Raw genomic sequence first — 24,895 nt, forward strand, 5'->3', positions numbered from 1 at the left:
TTTTAAATAATTTAAATTTAAACATATGCATACCTAGTACTTTAAATTTACTAATTTCCTAATCCACAAAACACCACAAATTTATTTACGTATAATACCCTACTATACTTACTATACTTATAGTCGAAATTCCTAATCATGAAACACCTAATGGCCATTATACCATTACGTCTTTAAATTTTTAATTACTAATTTCAGTAGTTACCACTGTGTTCTGCCAGAGTCAAAAGATAGGTGCGACGACGAGCGAAGCGAGGAGGAGCGTGTTAGGTTGACCGTGTAGTGACCAAACAAAATATTTTAAAAGAACTTCATTTTTAAATTAATAGATAGCCGTTTTATTTTTAAAATGTGCTTCATAAATAGTCTCCAATATAATAATTCAGTTGCCAAATAAATATTTGGTACCTGCCTAAAAATAAACAAAAGCTGTAACGGCATTAAAATACAACTCATATTGATATATTTTAAGGCTCCGTTTTAGTTGCCAAACTATTAATTTTAGTACCCATTTCTATAATTTTAAACTACCCATATTCGATAAATTAGTTAAATACGTGCCTTTTTTTATTACACTCGCATCCGTTTACTGCGCGGTGAAACAACTATCAGTATTGCCAATAAAGAAAAAAATAACCGCGAAGCATATACTAAACTTATGAACTTTAGCTTTTGTATTTTTGTATTTGTCTTAATTTTGTGTACCCCTATCAAATTTATTCAAATCTCCACTCAAATAGAATTCCTGTGAACCTAAATAATTGTTTAAGGGCAAAGTTTTAAAGTATTGTTCCGTTCATAATACGCGGTAAGAACTCTTCATTTCAGGAGTAAAGTTGTTCTATAAATCGAATAAGCGAGTTGAGGTGTTAAATAGAAGAGTTTGGGCCCTGACGCTTTTCATTAATCGGGTGCCTTTTACATTTGGGACACACAGAACTTAAAAAAGGCGAATAAAACACCAAAAATACAAAAAAATATTTTGTTATAACGACGACTTTTTTATTATTTTAAGGTACGACTCATAACATTGCCCCAAAGAACGCAGTACCTACCTAAAGCTGCTGCAGTCTTAATTGGAATGCCACCTTCATCGAAATCGTATTGCCGTACTCGGGTTGAATTTGGATTTGCAGACCACGTCACTGGCAATTAAGCAGTACCAAAGCACCAAATTGTACCAATTTACACAGTAGCCTGGTCAAACGTGCTTGTCCGTCTGAAAGCTGTTTGTGCAGTGCCAACGTCTTGAGATAATACTATAATGAATTGCATCTGTTTATGTTGTTTTGAGATAAATTAATAGATTCCATCGTAATAAGTAGTAGTCCAGAAAATAATTACGGTTAGTGACTTTGAATCCTATGGCTTAAGAATAATTACAATGTTTAATCGTCTGTTAGAAGCTAAAAATTCTTACAGGAACCAACGCATATATTCGGTCATTAATAAGTTTATGTCAAAATTTTCATATTTATTGCCGACTGTTCTTTATGCTCCAAAGAATTCAGAATTCGGCTCATCAAAACAACATTATCAGCCCAAGCTTGCAGTTACCGATGGTAATAAATTACTGTCCTACTTATATTGTCATCTGGCTTACGCTATGCTTGCAAAGTTTTATATCGATACGACAGTTGAAGTTGGTTTAAATCGACTTGCACTGTTTTATTAAAGTTAATGTTAGTTTCTTTGTTACACCTTAAAAATGTTACCAAGTAATAATTTAAAAACTTATCTTTAAAATGAAACTAAAAACGAATACTATTAAATACAACTTAAATACGTCTAAAAAGTTTCATCCCATTGGGATGTTGCTGGCAGGATGCTGGCAGCTTATTGCGATGCCAATACGTTGGCCGAGAAAGCTGCCAGCTCTTCGATCGCCAGTGGAGTCGACCAATCTCTAGGATGGCTCTTAAAGGAGTTGTAAAGCATTAGGACTCCACGGACCAAGTGTATCATCCCCAGATGGCATGAAAATATACTCGGCGCCGACACCCCTGTATTTAGACTCTTGAGATTTTCGGCCTCTTTAGCCGCCGCGCCGCAACTACTTGGTTACTGGTTCCGGTGAGGTGAGAAGGAGGTGAGGTGTCTAGTGTCTACACAGGTAGCGTCCACACAACACCCTTCCCAAACTCCACGGAACTAGACGGCCTGATTCGAACATTAAGATACGTCCATATCGTATCTTTAACAAATTTTTGACGTATCTCAAAGTTCGAATCAGGCCGAGAGACATTCGTTTGTTTTGTTATGTTCACATCTAATCGCAATTAACATGTTACACAAAATCTGAAGCGCTGTGTCACATAATCGGGGGCGCGCATTTCGGATAATGACCAGTTTTCGCTTTCGGGTCGAACAATAATCGAACTCGTATTAAATAAAGCCATTAAAGTTGGCCCCATCGTTTAGGTTTGCTTTGTACGCTAGTGTGGGGTTCACATTAGGTTGATACACATTTTTGAAACGTCGAAACGTGATTTACTATCTCGTTTTGTGTGCCTATAATCAAGGAGTAAGTAAACAAATATGGTTTACTAACGAATGGGCCAAAAACGTTACCCAAAGTATCACATCCCAAACTATGTTTCCCAAATTATCATTTCCCAAAAAAACGTTTGGCAAAACAACTTATCGCAATTTTTTAGTTAGCGATTGTCTTTTTTGGCAAGTTATTGTTTAGCAAATAATTACTTGGACAAGTTTCATATTACCAAGTATTATTTAGTCAAATGTATCATTAAGCATAACTTACATGTCCCAAAATATTGCATGGCATACAATTTACATACCAATAGAGGGCTTCCAGTATTTTTATTTTTGCTTTCATTTGAAAATTTTGAAATACTTAATCCCGACCTTGGTTTTTTTAACATTTTGATTACGCTTTACGCAAACGGATGTGATTTGTTGAACCATAAACATTATAATGTTTAAGAAAAAAAACTGACTTCTATGGGGGCCGGTGAAAGATTATTGTACATAGTTGGTGCACTATATAGAAAAGGAGGTAAAACCACCCACTTTTCTAGTTGCATTTCGTTTATGTAAGGCTCGCAGTTCTAACCTAACCTAACCCATTTTTGTTCGGTTCTGTGAGGATCGCAGTTCAAACCTAACCTAACCCACTTAACGGCGCGTGCGGTGCGGTGTACGGGGGTTTGAACGGGAGGGGCTATTAAGTTTGGCATCATTATACTTTATACAGTACATTTTATGGTGTAGGTATCATAGTGGGGTTTTCCGGGTCCAGGTCCAAGTGAAGGTCCAGGTCCAGATAAGAGCCCGGATCCAGGTCCAGGGCCAGCTCCGGGTCCGAGTCTAGGTCCGTCGGGGCCGGGTCCGAACCGGGTCAGGGTCCGAACCGGGTGCGGATTTAAATAGAGATGCCTATTTGCCAAATTTGCGAGTGACAATTTGATCAAACATCTTTTTGGAATATAATATTAGCCAATAAAAAACGTTTGCTAAATAAGTTTTTGTCCTAATAACATTTGACAAAGTAAAACCATGCCAAATGATAATTTGACCAAATGAATTATATGCGAAGTGTAACTTTGCTAAAGGTTCCTTTGGGAAATGAAACTATTGCGATAAGTTTGTTGGGAAGTGAAATTTGGCGAAAGGTATTTGGCCCAAACGAAAGTACACCAACAAGTATGTATATGACTAATTGTATAAACTGTGAAGTTTTAATGAAATGTGTAATGTTTTAATGAAATGAGTTTTACTGAGATTGAGATATGAATAATCAACAGATATTTCAACTAAAAATTAACAAAAATAAAATTAGGTGGGGTGGTGTATGGTACATCATAGCACCATGTTCATATTATAAATGCGGGATTATGCAAGGTACACACTACTTTGCTTTTATTAGGTACTCACCTAATAAAAGCAAAGTAGTGTGTACCTGAAGTCCCCAATTGAAAAATCTTGTTTGTTGTGAAGGCGCTTAGACGTCAGCGTCACTACCTATTTAAATAAAGGATTTAGCTTCAAAAATCGGCAGACTGTTTTGTACAGAAAATTACAGATTAGGCGTCTCCATCTGGTTATATCCTCCAAGGTCTGAAACACAATTCCGTTACTCATGTAGGTAGCTATTAAGGTTTAACTCTGTTCCCTCCTCAGAGTACTCGTCCTTGACAATAGTGTCACGTCAGCGAGAGAAGGCGCTCACGAACCAATACAATCCCATTGTCCGACGGGCGTTGCCCGTCTTCGTTGGCTGTAGATTATTTATTTTTCTCTTTATCTACCTTATTTTAATAGTTCCCAAGAGTCAACGTATAGCAAGTACCGGAAAATCATTCTCAACTTTTAGGGTTCCGTACCTCAAAAGGAAAAAACGGAACCTTTATAAGGATCGTGCGTCTGTCTGTCTGTCCGTCTGTCACAGCCTATTTTCTCGGAAACTACTGGACCAATTAAGTTGAAATTTGGTACACATATGTAAACTAGTGACCCAAAGATGGAAATGTTTTTTTTTTATAATTTTAAAATACATAGGTTCGAAGTTATTTAAGAAAATAGCCAAAAAATTACCATTCTCCCCCCTTTATCTCCGAAACTACTGGGTCTAAAATTTGGAAAAAAATACACAAAATAGTGCTTTACCTATAGATGACAGGAAAACCTATTAGAGATATGCAGTCAAGCGTGAGTCGTACTTATGTACGGAACCCTAGAAACGCGAGTCCGACTCGCACTTGGCCGGTTTTTGTTCAAAAACCGCCCGATATTGATAGACATCGCCACAGATGTTGTAAGATATATATGGGTCCATAAATCGTGAGCAGGACAGATACAATAGCCATTTTCCATCACTGAATTCTAAAACAACATGTTCGTTTTTTACCAAACAATATGAATGGATTGTACCTTCAGAGTGAACAAAGCTACGTTCTAATTTTTTTTCATTGCCATTGTCAAGTAATAGGTAAATACGTGTTTGGTATGGTATGGTGGTGGCATGTAAGTCAATATCAATTACACGACCAAGCTTAAGGTAAGAACCCCTTGTACACCATATCTTAGACTACGAAGGCTTGTAACTTCAGGAATGTATGCGCGTTGTCAAACCTCTAGCCGACGGTATACATGGATTAGCTCATCTTTGCGGACCAAATAACAGGTTCCTCGTCTAGATCTGAAAAAAAAAACACCTGCCTCTAAAATTTAAGGTCTTAGTTATTGTACCGAATCCGACCCAAGAGCAGCCGATTCAACGGAGCCACGCAGTTTTGTCGCCTAAATAGTGTTTAGTTTTAGGTTTATGAAAATAATGAAATACATAATGTAGGTATGTTAGTCTGTAAGGTATTTGTAATATGGGCCTTGTTGCCTGATTTAAATTTCTAAATAAATAAATTAACAAAATTATCTGATCGATACTTCTGAGTCGATACAAGGTGATAGCTGTAAAATACTTCGAATACCTCCAACTCGAATCATTACTTACAATCCTCAGATAACGAAATAACAGAGAACGTAACGAAAGAAGATAACAAAGAACGAAATAGTGATAAAAACAACCTATAAAATCCGCGTTTTGGTGCTAAACATTTAAATACGATCCCTTTGTAGCGAGCCCTAGGGATGCAATTATTCCGAGCCCCCTGTTGACTGACGCCTCTGGCGGGCTCTTTTGTAAGTGCTCATTACATCGTGTTTGTTAAGCGATGCTACAGCTACGAGTCGACCTATAGTTTAGGTACACTCAGCATCAAATAGATAGTGATAGCCACAGTGGCCAAATATATCGGAACATCTATACATATAATAAAGCTGAAGAGGGTCGAAAGTCTGTACATGGAAGATATTCGAAAAAAAGTTGGCTGGGGATACTTAGAATCGATAACAGAACACGTTCCAACAGTTTTTAGAATTTTTGTCTGTTTGTCTGTTTATCTGTTTATCTGTTTGTCTGTTTATTTGAACGTGCATCACGTGAAAACGGCTGAACCGATTTTGATGGAAACTTTACTAATCTGTCGAGAAAATCCCCGGCCAGGTTATAGGCTATAAAAATTCAACCCCTAAAAGGGGGGGGCAGCCACAACACTCGATTGACTTAAGTTTGCCCCTGTATATTATGGCGCTACTTAGAAAGGAGGGGCAAACTTTTTTCAATTATGTGCTACCACTATAGAGTACCCTGGTAAACTAACAGATGGCGCTGAATTTAATACGTTGTGACTTCCCAGCTTTGCTTTCTTGCATCTTTTCTGTATGAAAACAACCTCGCTGAGACCCTTAAATATCGAGCCCTATGCGAAGATAGGCTGATAGACAACTGTCCCATCCCTTCTCTGTATGAAATCCTGGGTTCGCGCCTGGTTGGGACTAAAAGTAAAAATGTACAACTGTCTATCAAATTGCGTTTTTTATATCGAAAAATTTTCGCGCTCGCTTCGCCCGCGTTTTCAATAACTTTATAAGATATGATAAAAGTGACATTCGGGTGGCGACTGCTGAGCATTACTCTGTTGCAACGTTACTGCTGCAGCACTGTCAATTTTCGTGATAAAATTATGTGACTGATTTCCATACGAAAAGTAAAAATGTACAACTGTCTAACAAATTGCGTTTTTATATCGAAAAAATTTCGCGCTCGCTTCGCTCGCATTTTCTAATTAAGGTGACATTCGGGTGGCGACTGCAGCAGCATTACTCTGTTGCAACATTACTGCTGCAGCACTGTCAATTTTCGTGATAAAATTATGTAACTGATTTCCATACTAAAAGTAAAAATGTACAACTGTCTATCAAATTGCGTTTTTATATCGAAAATTTTTCGCGCTCGCTTCGCTCGCGTTTTCTAATAAAGGTGACATTCGGGTGGCGACTGCAGCAGCATTACTCTATTGCAACGTTACTGCTGCAGCACTGTCAATTTTCGTGATAAAATTATGTGACTGATTTCCATACTAAAAGCAAAAATTTACAGCTGACTATCAAATTGCGTTTTTTATATCGAAAAATTTTCGCGCTCGCTTCGCTCGCGTTTTCTGATAAAGGTGACATTCGGGTGGCGACTGCAGCAGCATTACTCTGTTGCAACGTTACTGCTGCAGCACTGTCAATTTTCGTGATAAAAGTATGTGACTGATTCCCATACTAAAAGTAAAAATGTACAACTGTCTATCAAATTGCGTTGTTTTATCGAAAATTTTCGCGCTCGCATCGCTCGCGTTTTCAATAACATTCTAAGATATGATAAATGTGACATTCGGGTGGCGACTGCAGCAGCATTAGGTACTGTGTTGCAACGTTACTGCTGCGGCACTATCAATTTTCGTGATAAAATGATGTGACTGATTTCCATTCTCAGCTGTAATGCATCAATGAACGCCATTCAATTTACCAAAAAAATCAATGTAATCTTGATGACCCTAGGGAGAGGGGGCACCATGGTCTAGAAATGCTTAGGGCATCAAAATATATTAATCCGGCACTGGTCGTTTGCAGAGTCAAACGATTTGGGACTCGCATTTTATACGCATTACCATGCCTTCCCGAAAAAAATCGGATCATTCGCGAAAGTCTCGCAACGCATTGAGGTTACAAGGGGCACGTGGTCTTCCTCAGGCGTCCGAAGAAGACCACGGTGAGTGGCGCTCTAGCCAGGCAGGCCGCTTCGCTTTCACTCGCGCGCGTATGCCTTACTGTATCGTCCGACATACACCTACTACTCTGTCGTATAAATCACGTGTAAAATTTGAATAAAGGCGAAAAAAACTATTGATTTTGGAGTGTAGTTTTATTTAGTGGTACCTAATTGTAAAATATTTTATCTGGACTACAGTCCTCTAGCATATCCATCTGTCAACTTTACTTCAAGTTCCGCCTCCTGGGGTGAGAGAGAGAAATTAGGATTACAAATCAGCAGCTTACTCATACAGTAGTATTATATATATTTAGACATCAGCTTAATGGGTTTGGGAATTATGTAAGGTTGGCACCCGAGTAAGAAGTTATACTTATTGATCACACTAAATTAAGTTAATCTTAATAAAAAAATATTAGTTTCAAGCATATTTGCAAAGCTTATAATTAATCATTCCTATACTTTGACAATGCGTTTACTTATTTTACTTGATGCATAGTTTGCATCCGTAGTTGACGAACATTTCGTTGTTATCAGCGCAAAATTCCAACCATTTACACGTTGCGAATTCTCTAGAAAACAATTCAGAACATTCTCACGGTGGTTGCCATTGCCTTAAGAAGGTGGTTTGAGATTAGAGACTAGTCACACATACATGTCTTGAAAATTACGATATTTACTATGGTATTTTTTAAGTTCAGCTTTTGATCTTTCAATAATAAACTAACAAATATTGCGAAATAATATTTAAAACTTTCGCGTTTTGAACACATATTAACTCACATTTATAGACACATCGCGAATTTATTTTGTTTTTAGCGAGCGTTTGTGTTTCAATTCTTATGTGGTTATTTGAACTTCAATGTGATCACTACTAAATTATTTAATTATTACACACATTAACAAAATAGGTTATGGAATATATTTTACGCCATGTTGTACCCCATTCCTCTCTCACTGCATATTGTAGATAAATAGGTACGTATATTATTTTCTCTATCATTTGGTTTTGGCGTTATTGTGTAAGTGTTTAACTTGCCAGATTTCAACCGCTTTACCACTTACCAAATGACAAAACGTAAAACACAAAATAGATTAACCTCTGTTTTACACAGCAACGGTAAACCTTTTTTAAACTAAACATTCATAAAACGGCAACTAGCGAGCGCGTCTGAATGCACCATATGCAAGATATTGCATACCCAGAAACACGACACAATTTGTTTTGCACACTGCAAAAGACAGAAAGCCAAGTATGCAGAAATGGGTTAGAGGTGGGAACATTTTTCAAATAATATTATTATCATAGCGAAATTCAATGCAAAGCGTGCGCGTTGTTGGTTTTATCGTGGAAGTAAAAACAAAATGAACGTTTATAGCTAAAATATGTTTTGCTTCTGCTACTTGTAGTAAGAACATTTCTTTAGTAATAGACTCTAGGTATTATAAGATTGTGTCAAAAATTATGTAATTATATAATTTTAATGAGAGCTCGTCAATAAAGGCTTATATGTCACTCCACGCGGCAACCAAGCACCTATAAAACGTAACTCAATTTATCTATCAGTACATGACACGCAGGATATTACATTTACGCGCCATTTCAAAGGATATCTAATTTAACGTAAAGGAGCAAGCGATAAACGTGCTTGTGTGACTTACGAGTTTCGAAGAAAATGTACGAATTGGTCTGTAACTCTGGAGATCAGAATTGTCTGTACTGTTTTTTAAATTGATGAGTTGAAGGTTACAATGCTAGCACTGACAGAAATAAGCTATTGTATTGAAAATGTAAGGGTCTGCGAAAAAAATTGTTAAGAAAGTATTATACCGACATAAATAATTTTATATCAAAATTAAAACAAGTCCTAGATCATTTTTAAGGCGGTGTTTTTAAGATTGCATTACTGTTGTAGCTTTAATTGATTGATTGATTTGATGCGAGCGATAACACTGTAAATTTCCTTAGGTAGGAATTAGGAGGTAGATAGGTTGCCCTTCAGAAGGTGTTTCTTTCACCAATACCTCCTCCAGGCGTTTTAAGTACGTGTTTGGATCACTTTGTCCTAGATGATTTATCAGTGTAAATGATGCATAACAGAACTTTGGGAAAATGTGGCATATAGTGTAACCAAAAACTAAATTAAATAAGACACAAAAATGCTAAACTTTTTGTACTATTGGACTTAGCATTTAAATTCATCTTAAAACATTTATTTACATACAATATATATACAGTGGTACTACTAAACGAAATTAATAACTAGCTTAAATCTAAAATAGGCCCTTGAGGCATTGTACCAAGGATGCTGGCGGCATTTCCTCGCTGTATCGCAATGCTGATACGTTGTGCGAGGTAGCCGCCAGCTCTTCGGTCACCAGTTACGTCAACCAGACGCTTCGCGATTTCTGCGAACAACTTATGCGCGCTGGGACCCCATGGACCTAGAGTTTCAACACCAAATGGTACAAAATGGTACTCTCTACCGAGGCTCTTAAATTTGTTACGTTTTAGAATTTCGGCGCTTTCCGCCGCTCCGCCCGCTTTTACAGTAGTCCGTTGGAGGTGGGACGGTGCCAGTGTGTCTACGCAGGTAGCATCCCACACCAACATCCGTCCCAAGCTCCAAGGAACTAAGGACACTCCATCGGGCCTCTTGCCATCATCTCTGATAATGCCAGTCGGCTCAAGAAGAGCAGGCACATTGATGGTGGCAAGAGACCGACGGACTATGTCATTAAGCGACGCATGTCTCGAAAAACGGCCTGCACTTTTTTGACAAGATAATCCGTGGTGTCCCAGTCGGTCCACGTCCGTGCCACAAGAGCATTTAAATTAAAAAATTATCAAGATAGTGGAAATGTATACATTCTAGGATTATTCAGTAAGTTTCGGATGATACGAGATCGAAAATCTAAATCCAAAGAGGATTTCGCAATAACTGTTATGTAATCCAGCGGGAGGGACGCAGACACACCGGTTTCGAATTTTCATATTCGTGGTAGCCCCCGAGTTCTCCATGACATTCCACAATTAATCTGAGAAATACCGAATAGCTTTACTTTCAAAAGAAACTCTATAATAGTGTGTGGATCAAATTAAAAGCCAAAGCGATTAAAATCTTGTACCTAATTAATAAGACAAGTGTGCAATATAATAATTTGATACATCGTTATTTTGAGTAACGTAATAAAAGGCATACGCTATATTAAAAGATGATATAATTCACAAAGTAAATTTGTATTTATACTAGTTAAAAATTATATAAAAATAGGCATGATATCCATTACGGTTTAGATTTAATCATAATACAACAAAAGTATAACAAGAGCGATGTATAATTGTATAATAAAAATGTAATGATGCATCAAATGGCAATATGGCGCGGGTAGGTATATGATACATTTATTATAATTATATTAAATTTACACACCCGAACTGAATATTTATTGTTTAGAAAATGAGATGTATGAAGGTCAATCGCTAAGCTACTTCTACTGACTGACTGTACATACTCTAACAATAAGTAACACATATTATGAATATCGCTGTCATCTCGAAACTTGCAATAGTTAAAATTTCTTTTCCGTTTACAGAATTTTATCTTAAGGATTTCGTGGATTACTTTTTCGGAGTTTTCGATTTGGAATTTAATTATGTCGGAATATTTGAAGTTAATTACAATATAATGAGGGTTCTTGTGCTTTTTACAAATAATTATTTAAGCTGATTGCATTAGACGAGTTTTTAGGAATATTTCTGCTTCAAAAATTTTATCGATAGAAAAACTGCTGCTATCCTCGTAACGTTGTGAGAAAATCTTTGAATTGCATTATGTATAGTCCTTGGTATTGGAAAAATATTTCTACCGCAAACAAAGTAAATCCTTTTACTTTTGAGAAATACCTTTTGTTGATACATAACGAGAAATTCCTTTAAAGATTGGATTGTCGAAAATGCAAGCAACGCCGCACAAAAGCATTCGATACAACCGTGCAGTGTGACCATTTTTGAATGCCAGTCGATATTGCATTCCATACCGCACCCTAACAGAAATGATTTATATTTCGACATAGCATTGTACAAACTCCTACATAGATTTTAAGATATCTTTATCATAACTGCCTCCAGTAGCTAGCAAATTTAAGCTAGTTTTTAACATATTATGTTTTCGGAAATAAGGGTAATCAAATTATATTTATACAAATGAACAAAACACGTTCGTCTACAAATGTGCTCCACTGTACGTATACAAAAGTTACATAATTATACTTAGCTTCGTCGGTGGAGGCGGATATGCAACTCAGTACGTGCACAAATGTGCTGCACTGAACTTTGGTGGAATAATCCCACCTTTACTCAATAAAAGTTCAAAATAGATGGTGGAATATATTTAAAATTTGTACGTAAGAGTTTAGATCGGTAGTAAATGACTAAGTGCATGATCATAAAAAAAACCTTCGTAATTTAGTACCTATTTCATTAAGTAAATAGTAGTACGTGCGGCTAAACGTAGGCCGCCTTATTGAAGAACGTATCGCAATGACAATCCGGCTAATAGTCGAACCGCCGCATTTCAAAACGCCCCTATTTTTGAAAATGGCTAGACGTAATGTAATACGGCGGATTATACGATCCGACTGCGACATATGGACTGAACCGCCATTGCGCATGTCCAATACTATCTCTTACTCTTTTAAACTATAATTGTAAGTATGAAAAACATTTTCTGTATGTATAAATTAAGTTTCAAAAACACTGTTTACATAATGGGCTCCTGGAAAAATGTGATTCACGTAGCGACTCACAACCCGTGAATGAAATGTGGCCGCCACTTAGGCGCTTGTTCCACGCTATTAGAGCTCTGGGGGTCAGAGCTTACTTTGAATTAGTTTGCTTAATCTGTTATTCTTGGTTCTTACAGTACGTGTTTTTTTGCAGGCTTCAGTTACCTACAACATTCTCGGTGTGGTAAGGTACTCGTATGGTTTCGCGTCTCACGCCACACGACACTGTCAGACATACGAGTAGGTAGGTATCATGCAAGTCTCACAATTTTGTCTATGTCGCCGCTGACACAAATAGCGGGTTATTTAGCCCCCGTGCACAACTTATCGCTAAAAGTATTAAGCGATGTATGCACGCTAACTCACTAACTGTACTTAGGGGTTAAAGTTCCACGACGACGGACACAGCACTTACCGAACTCTCTACAAAGAACGTTGCCCGGAATAATGTGACGTAACTTCCTCTAAAAATGCTCGGTAAAGCTGCTTACAGAACAAAATGTACTCGTACGATACGATGCCCGTTTTGTGAATTTAAAATCAAATAAGTAACAGGATGAAATGCAACTTCATGAATGTTTTAACTCTCACGATTTTTCCTATTTGCTGCTTTTGTAAAGTTTTCAAGCTATGTTGAGTGAGTAGGTAGGTACCTATATTACGGTTTTAAGGCACAAAATCGTGTGATACTTTGTTCAAAAGCCGGATTTATCAAAAATACACCTTGTGGATTTATTTAGTCAAGAGTACTTTTTTCAATTATTGTCTACTTAACGTTTTACACAGTATACATTTCAGCATTTTCAGCGTTTTAAAAATAGATACTTGCTTTACAAATTTTATCTATCTATCTATCAAATTTTATCTATGTATCTATCAAAACTCGGGCTTTGCGACCTTGTCAATATTTATAATTCGCTCTGTTGACAATAATTATTTTAAGCATGAAATGTCTAACACTGATGACCAGTAGCAATATACCTATTTAAATGTATTTTTCACCTCAGCAGCTCGAACAAGGGTACTTTGCTTCTTAAAAACAGTGAGCAAAATGCGATTTCACACTGAGTCATTTTGTCACACTCAGTGAGCAAAATCGCATTTTGCTCACTGAGTGAGACAAAATGACATTCAAGTGACCTTTATAGTCAAATATCATTTCAACATGCGGGGTCTAATACAAGTTCGATATACTTGGGTTCTATTATCTCTGTCCCTCTAGGTATGTTCTCACTGCTTAGGGTGAAAAATTTTGTGTACTACACGAGATCAAAGTTATTTACATCTCGTGCGCTTTTGAATCCCTTACTACGCTCAAGATTCTACATTAGATTCACTCGCTACGCTCGTGAATCTATTATAGAATCTTTCGCTTGCACGGGACTCAAAATAAGCACTCGAAGAAATATCAAACTTTGATCTCTTGTTGTACAAATAACTATTGCCCAGTGTAACCCTTTTATAGAAGAGTTTGTAAATAACCGACTTTAACAACATTGTCGATAATTTCCTCTCAAAACGCCCCTTACCTTTGTAATAACTAGTAATAATTGCCTTATTCCTCACTCCATAATCTCGCTATCCCCACGTTACTGGTCTTACATTTCAATCGCTTTTCAAGCGTTCGTCGTAATAAACCAAAAATTATTGTAGTCTTTGATAACGAATAGATTTTACGGATTTAAAGCCACCATTACACTGGTTCAGGTTGGTGGAACGCTAGCCTGCGCTAGGTAGGTGTTGTGAAATACGGGCGCGGGCGTGGGCCGCCATTTTTCATCCCCTGCTGGCCGCTGGGACCGCTTTACTTTCAATAAGGACCCAGATAAGCTGGTGGTGGGAGAAAAATTGTAAGGTTGTATTGAGCCAAGATTTAGAAGCCACACGTAGGTATTTACACTTTTATGTACGGTAGGCAATGTAAGTCGATTAAGGTCAATTCGACCAAACAAAAATAGAATTTGCTCTAAAACTGCTTCATGCATTTCATCTCACGTATTGTCTTTTTTTTTTAGCTTACGGACATTCAATACACCGGAAATCTGAAATAAATTTTGGTTTACCCTGGATATCTCTGCGTATATCTGCATTTTTATGTTATTTGTTCAGTTTTTTGAAATATTAACAATAACCTCAGTTTTGTTTGGATGCTCCAATTACATGAGCATGCCAAAATATTAAGGGTTCAGAAGTTAAACAAAATGTAACAGCTAAATCGAGTACATCGCCTTCGATCCTCCCAGGGCCATGTTTACTTACCGAACCCAAAGCAAGCAGCCATATCACTTAAAACTAATTGAAAACAGAAGCCATAACGGCCAAGTGTAACATAAATCGATCCTCGCTTGAAATTCCAGGCGCGTCCCGAACTCAACTGAAACACATAAATGCAATAACTTGGATTAGATTCGCACCCACATATAACTTAGGGTGGGTTCAATAAATTTATACTCCATGTTCTGGATCGGTGCCGCCATAACGCTTGATTTATATCGCGCTTGTGTTAATATTAAAGACATTGAGATCTAATGTAGTCATTGATCTATTTGGGGTTGAAGTCTTCTGTTTCTGTATTCTGTCTGGCGTGTAAGTATTTTGACTAAATCCTTCTACTCCAATGTTTCAGTATAAATCACATCAGCACGATATCCGTCCATTTATGTACATCCATAAAAGTAATATAAAAGTGTGGATCCTTTCGACCGGATTATAAAATAACCTTTACTGTGCCAAAACCTAATTTTCACAACTAAATAAGTCACGATGTGCGCTTGCAGCCATCATCCAACGATTTTCAGCTAAATACTTACCAGTCCTAAGTCAGATCGTCGGTCCAATTTTGGTAGGTAATGGGGTTGGCCCGTCAATCCCTAGAATTGTGTCAAATTTTTGTTTTTTTAATGCCCTGGATGCCAGCCCTTTAAGCCAAATCTCATAGAAAAAGGGGCAAGCTATGATGGCGCCATCTATGCAAACCGTTGACAGTTGCCAACCCCATTGATTTAAGACAAGCAATTCATACATTTCTTAAGTCAGTGTTTACCTGCCAGTTACCTTACCAAGCAGCGAAGTAGCGAATATTTTATGACATTCATGTTCATTTCACTTGTCTACCTATTGCTTAATTCATTAGAAAGTACCTAGATTTTTGTAAGCCTGATTATACGAGTAGTTACTTACGTAGATATATTGGTACCTACATTCCTGCTATTAATAGGTACAAGACTAGATTGTACTTGTTCTAACTTATCTTATCAAAAGCTTTAAGTAGGTACCGGGTTTAGAGACAACATCGTAAAAATGTATTTCCTGTCTGCAGTATAAAAAAGACTTAAAAGAGAAAAGACTGTTTTTCGTCCACCACCTACCACAAAAGGTAGAAAAATGTCGAACGGACTAGACTGTTTATTTTAATATATGGTTCAGTATGATAGTTATTATTTATAGATTTCCAGCTGCCTGTTTGGTTTCAAAATACTCGTAGATTACTACTAAGAACAGCCGAGCATATTACTCAGTCTTACTTAAAAACTTTTATTTTATTTTATTTATTTAAGGATCACCAACGGATAATACATCTATTCTACACAATTACATAGAAACAAGGACATTTAACAATAACAGATGCTTAGCCACTTATAGGTGACCACAGCTCACACGTGTACATATCAAAGAGAGTATACATATAAACAACTAAAATTTACTTAAAGTTACTTAAATTAACTTAAAGTTACTTAAATTTACATAGAGTAGAGAAATATGAACAAGAAAACATGTGTAAGCATGCAGACATAGAATTAAAATAGTAATAAAGTACCATGGGATGAAATGTAGAGGCCATTCCTCTAGTGTGACTTATTTAGATGCGAGGCAATTGAGTTTCTGAATTTTAACTCTGGATCATTAAGTATATCTATACTCCTGGAGTCAGGGATGGGGTTGTATAGCCGTACCATCCTAGAGATTGGCGAGTTGGTGCCTAGCCTTGTTCTCCTAAAGCGCTCTTTAAACAGTTTGTAGGTCCCTTTTCTAGGTAATCTATTAGGTATGGTGAAGTAAAGTAAAGTGAAGTAAAGTAAAGTAAAGTAAAGGGACTTAATGGACTTAACTAACTTATGGGAAATTGAGCATGATTGAATATAAAAGTGTATGTACTCAATCATGTCCCAATGTCTTTCATGTTCCGTAATTAAAAAAAAGTTTTGTACGGTGCTCTAAAAAACACGTGCTATACTCCTCACGTGTATTTTTATTATATTTATAACTAAACTTACTTTCTAAGTTTACATTAAAGATTTATTAATCGTCTTGGGTGAGACTTGAACTCACGGCCTCTGGATTGATACTCCAGCGCACTGCCATCTGAGCTACCAAGACCTCATCCATAGCCAGCAAATCTTTCCACCATATTATAGGTCAAGGGGACCATAGCGATATCTAAGTGTTACACTTCTTAAACGGCTACCGGAGTTCCATGTCATATTGGAAATTCACCAGTTACGATGTGTTACCCATACTAATTTTAATCGTCTGCGAACGATGCTATTATTATGCTATTATTATTTTTAAATGTATTCTAAGCTTAATAGCATCGTTCGCAGACGTTTCTGCTTGTTAAAAATTAAAATTATTAATCGTCTGCGGAACCCTGAAAAGTAACCACCCCAGGGCACGTCAGCTATAATTGCGCCTCGGGTTAAAAAGGAGTGAGCTGAAAGGACACTCTTATAAAGGCACTGAGTCTGAATGCACGCCGACTATCCTCGACGGGCCACTTTAACGCCTCTATTTTTCACGCACGGTCTAATTTAGCTTGACAAGGATACGTTTAAAGGTTCATAAAGTACAATGACTAGTTTTCTGTCTGTATTGCAGTAAAAGGTTAAGCTATACAGCGTTTTTCATAAAGAATGTATGGAACATACATACAATACAATTATTCATGTTTTTACATTAAAAATAAGTAAATATTATTACCGAAAATAAGATTATTTCTTGCCATTTGAATTCTTACTTTTCTGTTCAACAAGTATTTGAATCATACATTAAACAGGCGTACTACTATTTGAACAATTGATAATGTACAGATAACAGATATAGTAATTTGAAACCTTTAAGAAGGTGAAAAGGTTCCCAGCGCTGCTCAAAAATGGCTTTCGAATAGTGTTTACAACACTCTTCGTAAAACAATTGATTTCCAAGATAACTGCCATCAAAGTTACATGTGACAACAGCTCAGTTTAGAAGTAATTGCCAAAATAAAAGCATTAATACGAATATTAACTTGAAAGTAGGTATTGACTAGAGCAATTGTACGGCGAACTTAAACTACAACAAAATGAACTAAGATAACCACAGGACGCTACCGCAAAGGTTAGGTGGCCAATTGAAACGTTGTGAAAATGACCTTATATCAGAACAGTGATCACTGCCCAGGACGGATTCAATTAATAAAATAAAAATAAATAAGATGCCTTTCACAATTGTCATTATAATTGACAGTTTATGATTTAGTGGCTTTATGAACATTGTAAGAAAATAATCGTATTTCAAGCATTTTAACTATCTATCTATTGGACGCTGACTAAACCTACAAGATTTCAATAGTCGTAAAGGCCTTTATATGGAACAAAAAAGCGTCCAGGTATTTAGAGCACCGACTGGTACAGAGTTGCAATATCCGGTGACTCCATGATAAAAAATCTATTTGCTTTTTCTGTTGCTGCATTGATTGGTTTTTTACCTCAAAATACTATGTGATATTTATTGAAATGGATTGTTTATTTTTTATAACTTATATTAGGAGATCGTGTAACTTATTTTAGATTTCATTTATGCGGCAATAATATCATAAGTAAGGTAAACGGACTGGTGCTCGACGCGGTCCCAGTACATGTCATCTTGAAACTGAAGTCATTATTGTCAATAGAGGTGACAGCAAGGTGTCACCTACCTATTGGGCAATAGCATGTCGAGCACTAGTACGTTTACCTTAGTTACACAAAAGTGTATTGTTAACACTTATGTAAAAGGAACATGTAAAAGCCCACCAGCAATAAAAGGGGAGTTATATGTTTGACGCAAAAGTCCGTTTAGTGACCTCGTAGCTCTAAACAATGGATGAACCGATTTTGATGCTGTTTTTTTTTACGTGAAAGCGAGTATTCTTGCGGTGGTTTCTAGCAATGTTTCATAGAAATCGATCCAGCGGTTTAAAGAGTATCAGCTCTTTTCCAAAATGATGAAGGCATTTGTGGCATAAAATGAATAGATTAGAGGGTTTTTTATTAAAAATTTTAATTTAATAGTTATTAATAGGTATTTACATTTAACATAATAGTACCTAAACAATGCCTACACAGTTGAAATCTACTGAAAGCTGACCGTTTGAAGAGGCAAAGTACTGTAGTAAATATAGGTAGCCAATTATAATATAACAATAGTTGGGCTTGAATTATTAAAAAGTATAGGAAATGTAATCAACCACACATATTTTAAAGGAATTTTCCGTAGCCAAATGGCAAAAAACGTCTGTCTGTCTGTCCGTGTATGTCACAGCCACTTTTTTCCGAAACTATAAGAACTATACTGTTGAAACTTGGTAAGTAGATGTATTCTGTGAACCACATTAAGATTTTCACACAAAAATAGAAAAAAAAACAATAAATTTTGGGGGTTCCCCATACTTAGAACTGCAGTCAAAAATGTTTTTTTCATCAAACCCATACGTGTGGGGTATCTATGGATAGGTCTTCAAAAATGATATTGAGGATTCTAATTTAATTTTTTTCTAAACTGAATAGTTTGCGCGAGAGACACTTCCAAAGTGGTAAAATGTGTGTCCCCCCTCCCCCCTGTAACTTCCAAAATAAGAGAATGAAAAAACTAAACAAAAATATATGATGTACATTACCATGCGAACTTCCACCGAAAATTGGTTTGAACGAGATCTAGTAAGTAGTATTTTTTTAATACGTCATAAATCGTAAACCGCAATTTTATTATGTTACTTGCTGCTACGGAACCCTTCATGGGCGAGTCCGACTCATTCATTCCAAAGCCGCTTTTTATTTAACTGCGAACACATTTCTTCCTAACATCATTTAGCCAACTTTATCTGGAATACTGTTCCCGAAACTGGAGCAAACATCATTACGCACCGGTTTGTTTGCTAACGAGAGGAAAATACGCAACTAGTTTGTTCCAACTTCTCAGGTCAGCATAAATGCATACCAATATTTGAAACTACGCAACGCATGGTGATCAATCACTCAATACCAGTTGACCAACTTCTATTTGCACCTGACAAACCCAATGAGCACCTATATCTGACACCTTTAGTCCTTATATCGTTTGGCATGTAATTCCCGATCGGCAAATAGAGCTGGGGAACTTTACAGAACGGGCAATCCGTTTCAATCTTGTGTGAATTGTTTGCGAGATATTCGGACCGGAGAACTTGTTTGCTGAAAATGTTTTTAGTAACTTTCAATGACGGAAACATTAATCTTTGATCGCTTTTGTTCTCAGTATCGTAATGGTCTTTCATTGGCATTGCAGTAAGAGCATTTTTTAATATAAGTTCACTGAAATTATTTGCGGTAGCTTACTCATCAGAATGATCAACAAAAAAAAATTATTTACCACCCTAATGGTCCACAAATAAACTCAATTTTTTCTTTCAGGTGTGTCTTTTACTATATTTTTTTAGTTCTATGAGTGTCTTTTACTATATTTTTTAGTTCAAATTATGTTTTACTAGATTTTTTAGTTCAAAGTGTTACCATTCATAACTCGCTGGTATCCAGCACAGTCACCAAGCAGCACTCAAACACATGCCCCACGCCTATATTAATATAGTACCGGATACATCCATATGACAAACGTGAACCGGATTTTTGGGCATGAATTTATTGGTATTTATCGTTTTGCGTGTCCGCTATGGGCGAGCGAACGTGAAATTGCATGAATTATTGTCCTAATGTTATTGTGTGGCCAAATGGGGTTGCATGTGTTCGACGTAATGGGCCACATAGATCCATATTCGAAGTAAGGTTTTCATTTCGATTTAGCTATTCAGTTGGTAGTTTGCGCAAAATTTACTTAGTATTCCACGGTTTGTGGGAGTGTAAGCAGAATCAACTAATGATACTCGTAATCATGCATCGATGAATGGTGAATTAGACATTCAAAGGTAATACCAAATATTGCTAGTAATTAGGTAGGGTAAGTATGTTATTTAAGTAGGTATTACCATTAGAGAAATTAGTAAACATATACATATAGTGTTCTCTCCATACATTAACCTTAGGTACCTACTTATTTAATAACGAGTTGTCCGGGAGGTACGGTATTGGTTTCGTATTACTAGTAAAATAAAAATAAGTTTCTATATCGTATTACTTTTGCTTTCGAAAGTTGAAGTCTACGCAATAAATAAAATAATTGGTCAGGCTAATTTCAGACAAAAAAAATACAGCAGTATTTAAACCTACAACAATTACATAAATTGAAGTACAAGTCGAACTTATCCCTATAAAGGATTTCTTCTAGCTAACTAGCGAGTAGATGAATTAAATAATATTAAATTGAAAAACAATACACTTCTCTTGGTACTGCAAAATTTCACAGCAGATACTAACGGGTCTCTATTGGTTCCCATAATTTTTTTGTTCCGATTTATTCAGTCCATAACGTTTTCCATCATAATTTTTATTAGTCATATTGTCAATAGTCATAAATTTTAACAATATAAATTGCAGTTCCAATTTTTGAAGGTCATTATTTGTATGTCTTTCCCATCACGGAACAATGGTGTTCCGGACCTTTGGGAGGCGTGCGCGGAGCCGAAGCCAACACGTAGAGGCCCTTTTGACACTTTAATGAAATGTAAGGGGTACACCGAGCGGAGGCTGCCCTTGCCCGTGTCATGGGACGCACGCAGAGGCAGCACCCGCCAGGGTGTAAGGACTATTGAGAGTTGATGGAATCTAAAATGAACTAGGTTATTGGGTGAAAGCGATGGACTAAGAACTGAGCTATGGGGTAAAAAACCGGACGCCTGCCTAATAAAACGGTATGCAATTTTATTTCCGGCAGACGGTGACTCGCCCTCACAAGATGGGCCCCCACAAAAAGCGACATCTAGGATGGCTCAAGGGCAACACCGGTGTGAGCGGCTCAGGGGTGTCGAGAGGTGTGCGCCGCTTTCTACCCAGTGGCTGTTAACAGCCACTGTGCCAACTCGCGTCTTATGCATATTTCACTTCCACCCCTGGAGCTTATAGCTCTAACGACTCCACTCTGGCCGGCCGGCTAAGGCAAGCCAGAGGCAGAGAATCCTGTCCCACCCACCCTCCTTGCGGGTAACAGAACTCTCCAGGAGCACTCGGGTACGTGAGGTCGCTAATCCCCAACAGCTCGCCACAAGCTGCCCTGCGTTGACTGATTGCACTGGTAAAACCAGCGGGCGATGGGGTCGTCACATCCCTACGCCTTAAGGTCATTATTATTGTTAGCCATAAAATTTGTTACTCATCATAACACATAATATTCAAAGTCCAGAAGGTATACCATTACATAATGTTGAAGGCAATAAACTTGCTTACAATAATCGTTGTAAGGTCTTTTATCGCAGGTTATAATGATAAGTAGGGGCTCTATTGCATTCTAGGCCAAGAAAGGTACGCTCGGCTAGTATGGCGGAATGGAAATAATTAGTAATAGCTGAAATTTTCGGTGTATGGGACAGATAATAAATCTAGTGATTACGTCGACACATAATCCAAATAAATATATTACATTTAGGTATTTAAAAAAAAATGTAAAAATATAAAAAATCACAGAAAGTTTGTAAAAAATATTAATAACATTTTTTAAATTTATACTCATAGAGAAATATTTGCTTTATGACATTAAGCATGAATCACACAAAAAATAATTATGTATCCTACATTTAAAGTAAGTAACCTACGGTTATTATTAAATTCAGTATATTTCCGTCCTCAAAAATGGTAATAGGCTATTTTTTCTCTCATTATTTCCAAATTACAATAAGTACAAGCGTTGCAATTTAATCGTACACTAAATAATACCGTATGGGAGGTTTTATGGGGTTGTGCATTAATTGCCTGGTTAAAAATGGTAATAGATCAATATCATATGGGATTTTTATTATGAGTTCTCCTTCATCGAATACTGTAAAAATCGGCTTGAAATATGATTCGTAACACAAAAAACCATCACAAACGTTATCGTTGCTTTAAAGTTGCCGCGCACGAGCCAGCGAGCTAACGCGATTGGTCGTTGCATGGAGCGGGGCGACGGAACGATGAAACTTCCATCGCCCCGAGCGCGAATATTTAAAAAAGTATTTAGTATATTTACTATTTACTCGGTCAAAACATATGTACCAGTGAACGTAAAAAATATGGGAGACTAGATTCGAACTAATTATCAGCTTTAATCTGGGCAAGAGTGCTGTAAATAAGAAAGTAAATTTTACGTAATTGCAGGCTTTCCGTCTTTGCGTGCGCGTTAAATTTAATACAATAATAGGCCAATTATATAGGGCTATTATACTGACACACACCCAATTTGATAGCAGAAAAAGACGCGAAATTAAAATTTTCTTAGGGAAATCAAATCTTCGCGCCTATAAGTTTAAACTTTAGGTTTCAATAGCGGTCATTTAAGTACCACCCCTCACCACTAAAATGTAATTATCAAAAACGACAGTTGCTAATGTTCCCCAAAGTAAGCATTTCTAGTTAATGCTGCAATACAGTGGTACCGGGCACCTTGCGACGCAAGGCCGAGCAGGAATCGCAAACCTTAAAATATTTGCACTAATTAATTGAGTTAGGATTTTGTTAGTACTCTTTAATTGAATAGCAAAAAATATAAGTTATGCATTAGAAATACCGTTTTTATTCGATTTTTAATTAAGTAATTATTGTTAAACTTATTTTTACCGTGTGGTGTCGGTTAAAATTTCACTAGTAACATCATTTGGCGACTAGGGCAATAAAAGTCGACACCACAACCAACAAATTAACAAACAGCAATAACCAACAAATTAACAAACAACAAAAATTTGCAGTAATATTCCAAAACTCGACTGAACGCAAGCGCACCGAACCGTGTCGCTCCCCTGACGCGACTCAGTGTCATATAACGTAAGGCCGTGGTATTAACGACAGCGGATAGCTGAGCGGCGAACGGTGACTGCAGGCGGCAATAAGGTGTTCAGTTAATGTTTTTATAATTTGAAATGACTTCGTTTCCATGTAGAAATAACCAAACAGACTTTAGAAGCATTTAATATTTTATTTGTGGCCGTATAAATTATGTTTTATTGGTAAATTAACTACAATTATTCATATTTGTGGATAAAACAATATACATACTATAATTAATACTAAATCAACATTAAATAAATACATTATTTATGACATAAAAATACATTGCGCGTATTTAACTACTTAGCACTGTTTAATTACGATACTTGCAAGCAAGTAGTAAAGTATATGGCTCCATCCTATCCTGTACCACGATATACAAGCGATAACATTTTTGCGACAGTTTTGTATAGATAATGGATTTGTCGCTAGAAAATTACGATATCGAGATAAAAGTCAGGTCTCTGAGCGCTATTGAAACCTAACGCTATACATGTTTTAAATTTGCCGCGCTTTTTCTAGTCAAGCTGAATGTGTTTCACTATAGAATAGTAATCGAATTGGTTCAGATTTAACGTTTAATGCATATAAATAACATAATTAGTAAATAACATAATTTTGGACTAAGTACATTATACATACCTACATGACATCAGGCTATGGTTTGGCGCACCGTGACCCTGAACGGCGCGGTAATGTGTTACGGCTGTTAAGTGAAGTCCAGACGGGATGATCAAATCGACCGATTTGATCAGAAATGAAATTGGGGTCAATCTCCAAATTAAGCAACAATTAAACAACTGTACCGATATTTGGAACCTCAGAATAATATACCCGGCCGGATACCGGATAGTAACTTTGCTTGATTTCAGAGTAAACAAATTGGATTTAAGAAACAGTCACGGTCATATTGTACATTACTCGTTTATTATTTCAAAACAATTTAAACATCCACTCACTTGCACGCGTAGGTACCTACTCATTTCGAACATAGAAATGAGTCCGCGCCAATGTTCACCACGAAACAGGTTAAAACCTGCACAATGCGCACCTAAAAACCGAAATGTAGGTATTGTTAAATTTAGTTTGTAGTTAATTCGTTTTTTGGTGTAAGTGTATGAACCAAGGTCTGAAATAAATGATTTTTTATTTTTTTTATTGTTCCGCCGGCCGAAGATTCGGCGGTCGGATACCGAATATTTGGCCGACGGTCGGGCCGAATATCCGGTATCCGACCAAACAACTATCCATTGCATTTCTAATTGAGAGTGGCAACACTATCGTAGGTCGTATTGCCCTTTTCTAG

General features: G+C 36.8%; 1 long non-coding RNA gene across 1 annotated transcript in view; it reads left to right on the forward strand.

Moving 5' to 3' along the window:
• Nucleotides 1–19,399, forward strand: part of LOC134802917 (uncharacterized) — a 428,476-nt gene extending 409,077 nt beyond the window's left edge. The window contains exon 2 of the long non-coding RNA XR_010145905.1: nucleotides 19,108–19,399. This is a non-coding gene — a long non-coding RNA (uncharacterized LOC134802917). The remainder of the gene's footprint in view (nucleotides 1–19,107) is intronic.
• Nucleotides 19,400–24,895: the final 5,496 nt, after the last annotated feature.

This window comes from Cydia splendana, chromosome 2 (genome assembly GCF_910591565.1).
Source record: "Cydia splendana chromosome 2, ilCydSple1.2, whole genome shotgun sequence".
Classification (NCBI taxonomy): domain Eukaryota; kingdom Metazoa; phylum Arthropoda; class Insecta; order Lepidoptera; family Tortricidae; genus Cydia; species Cydia splendana.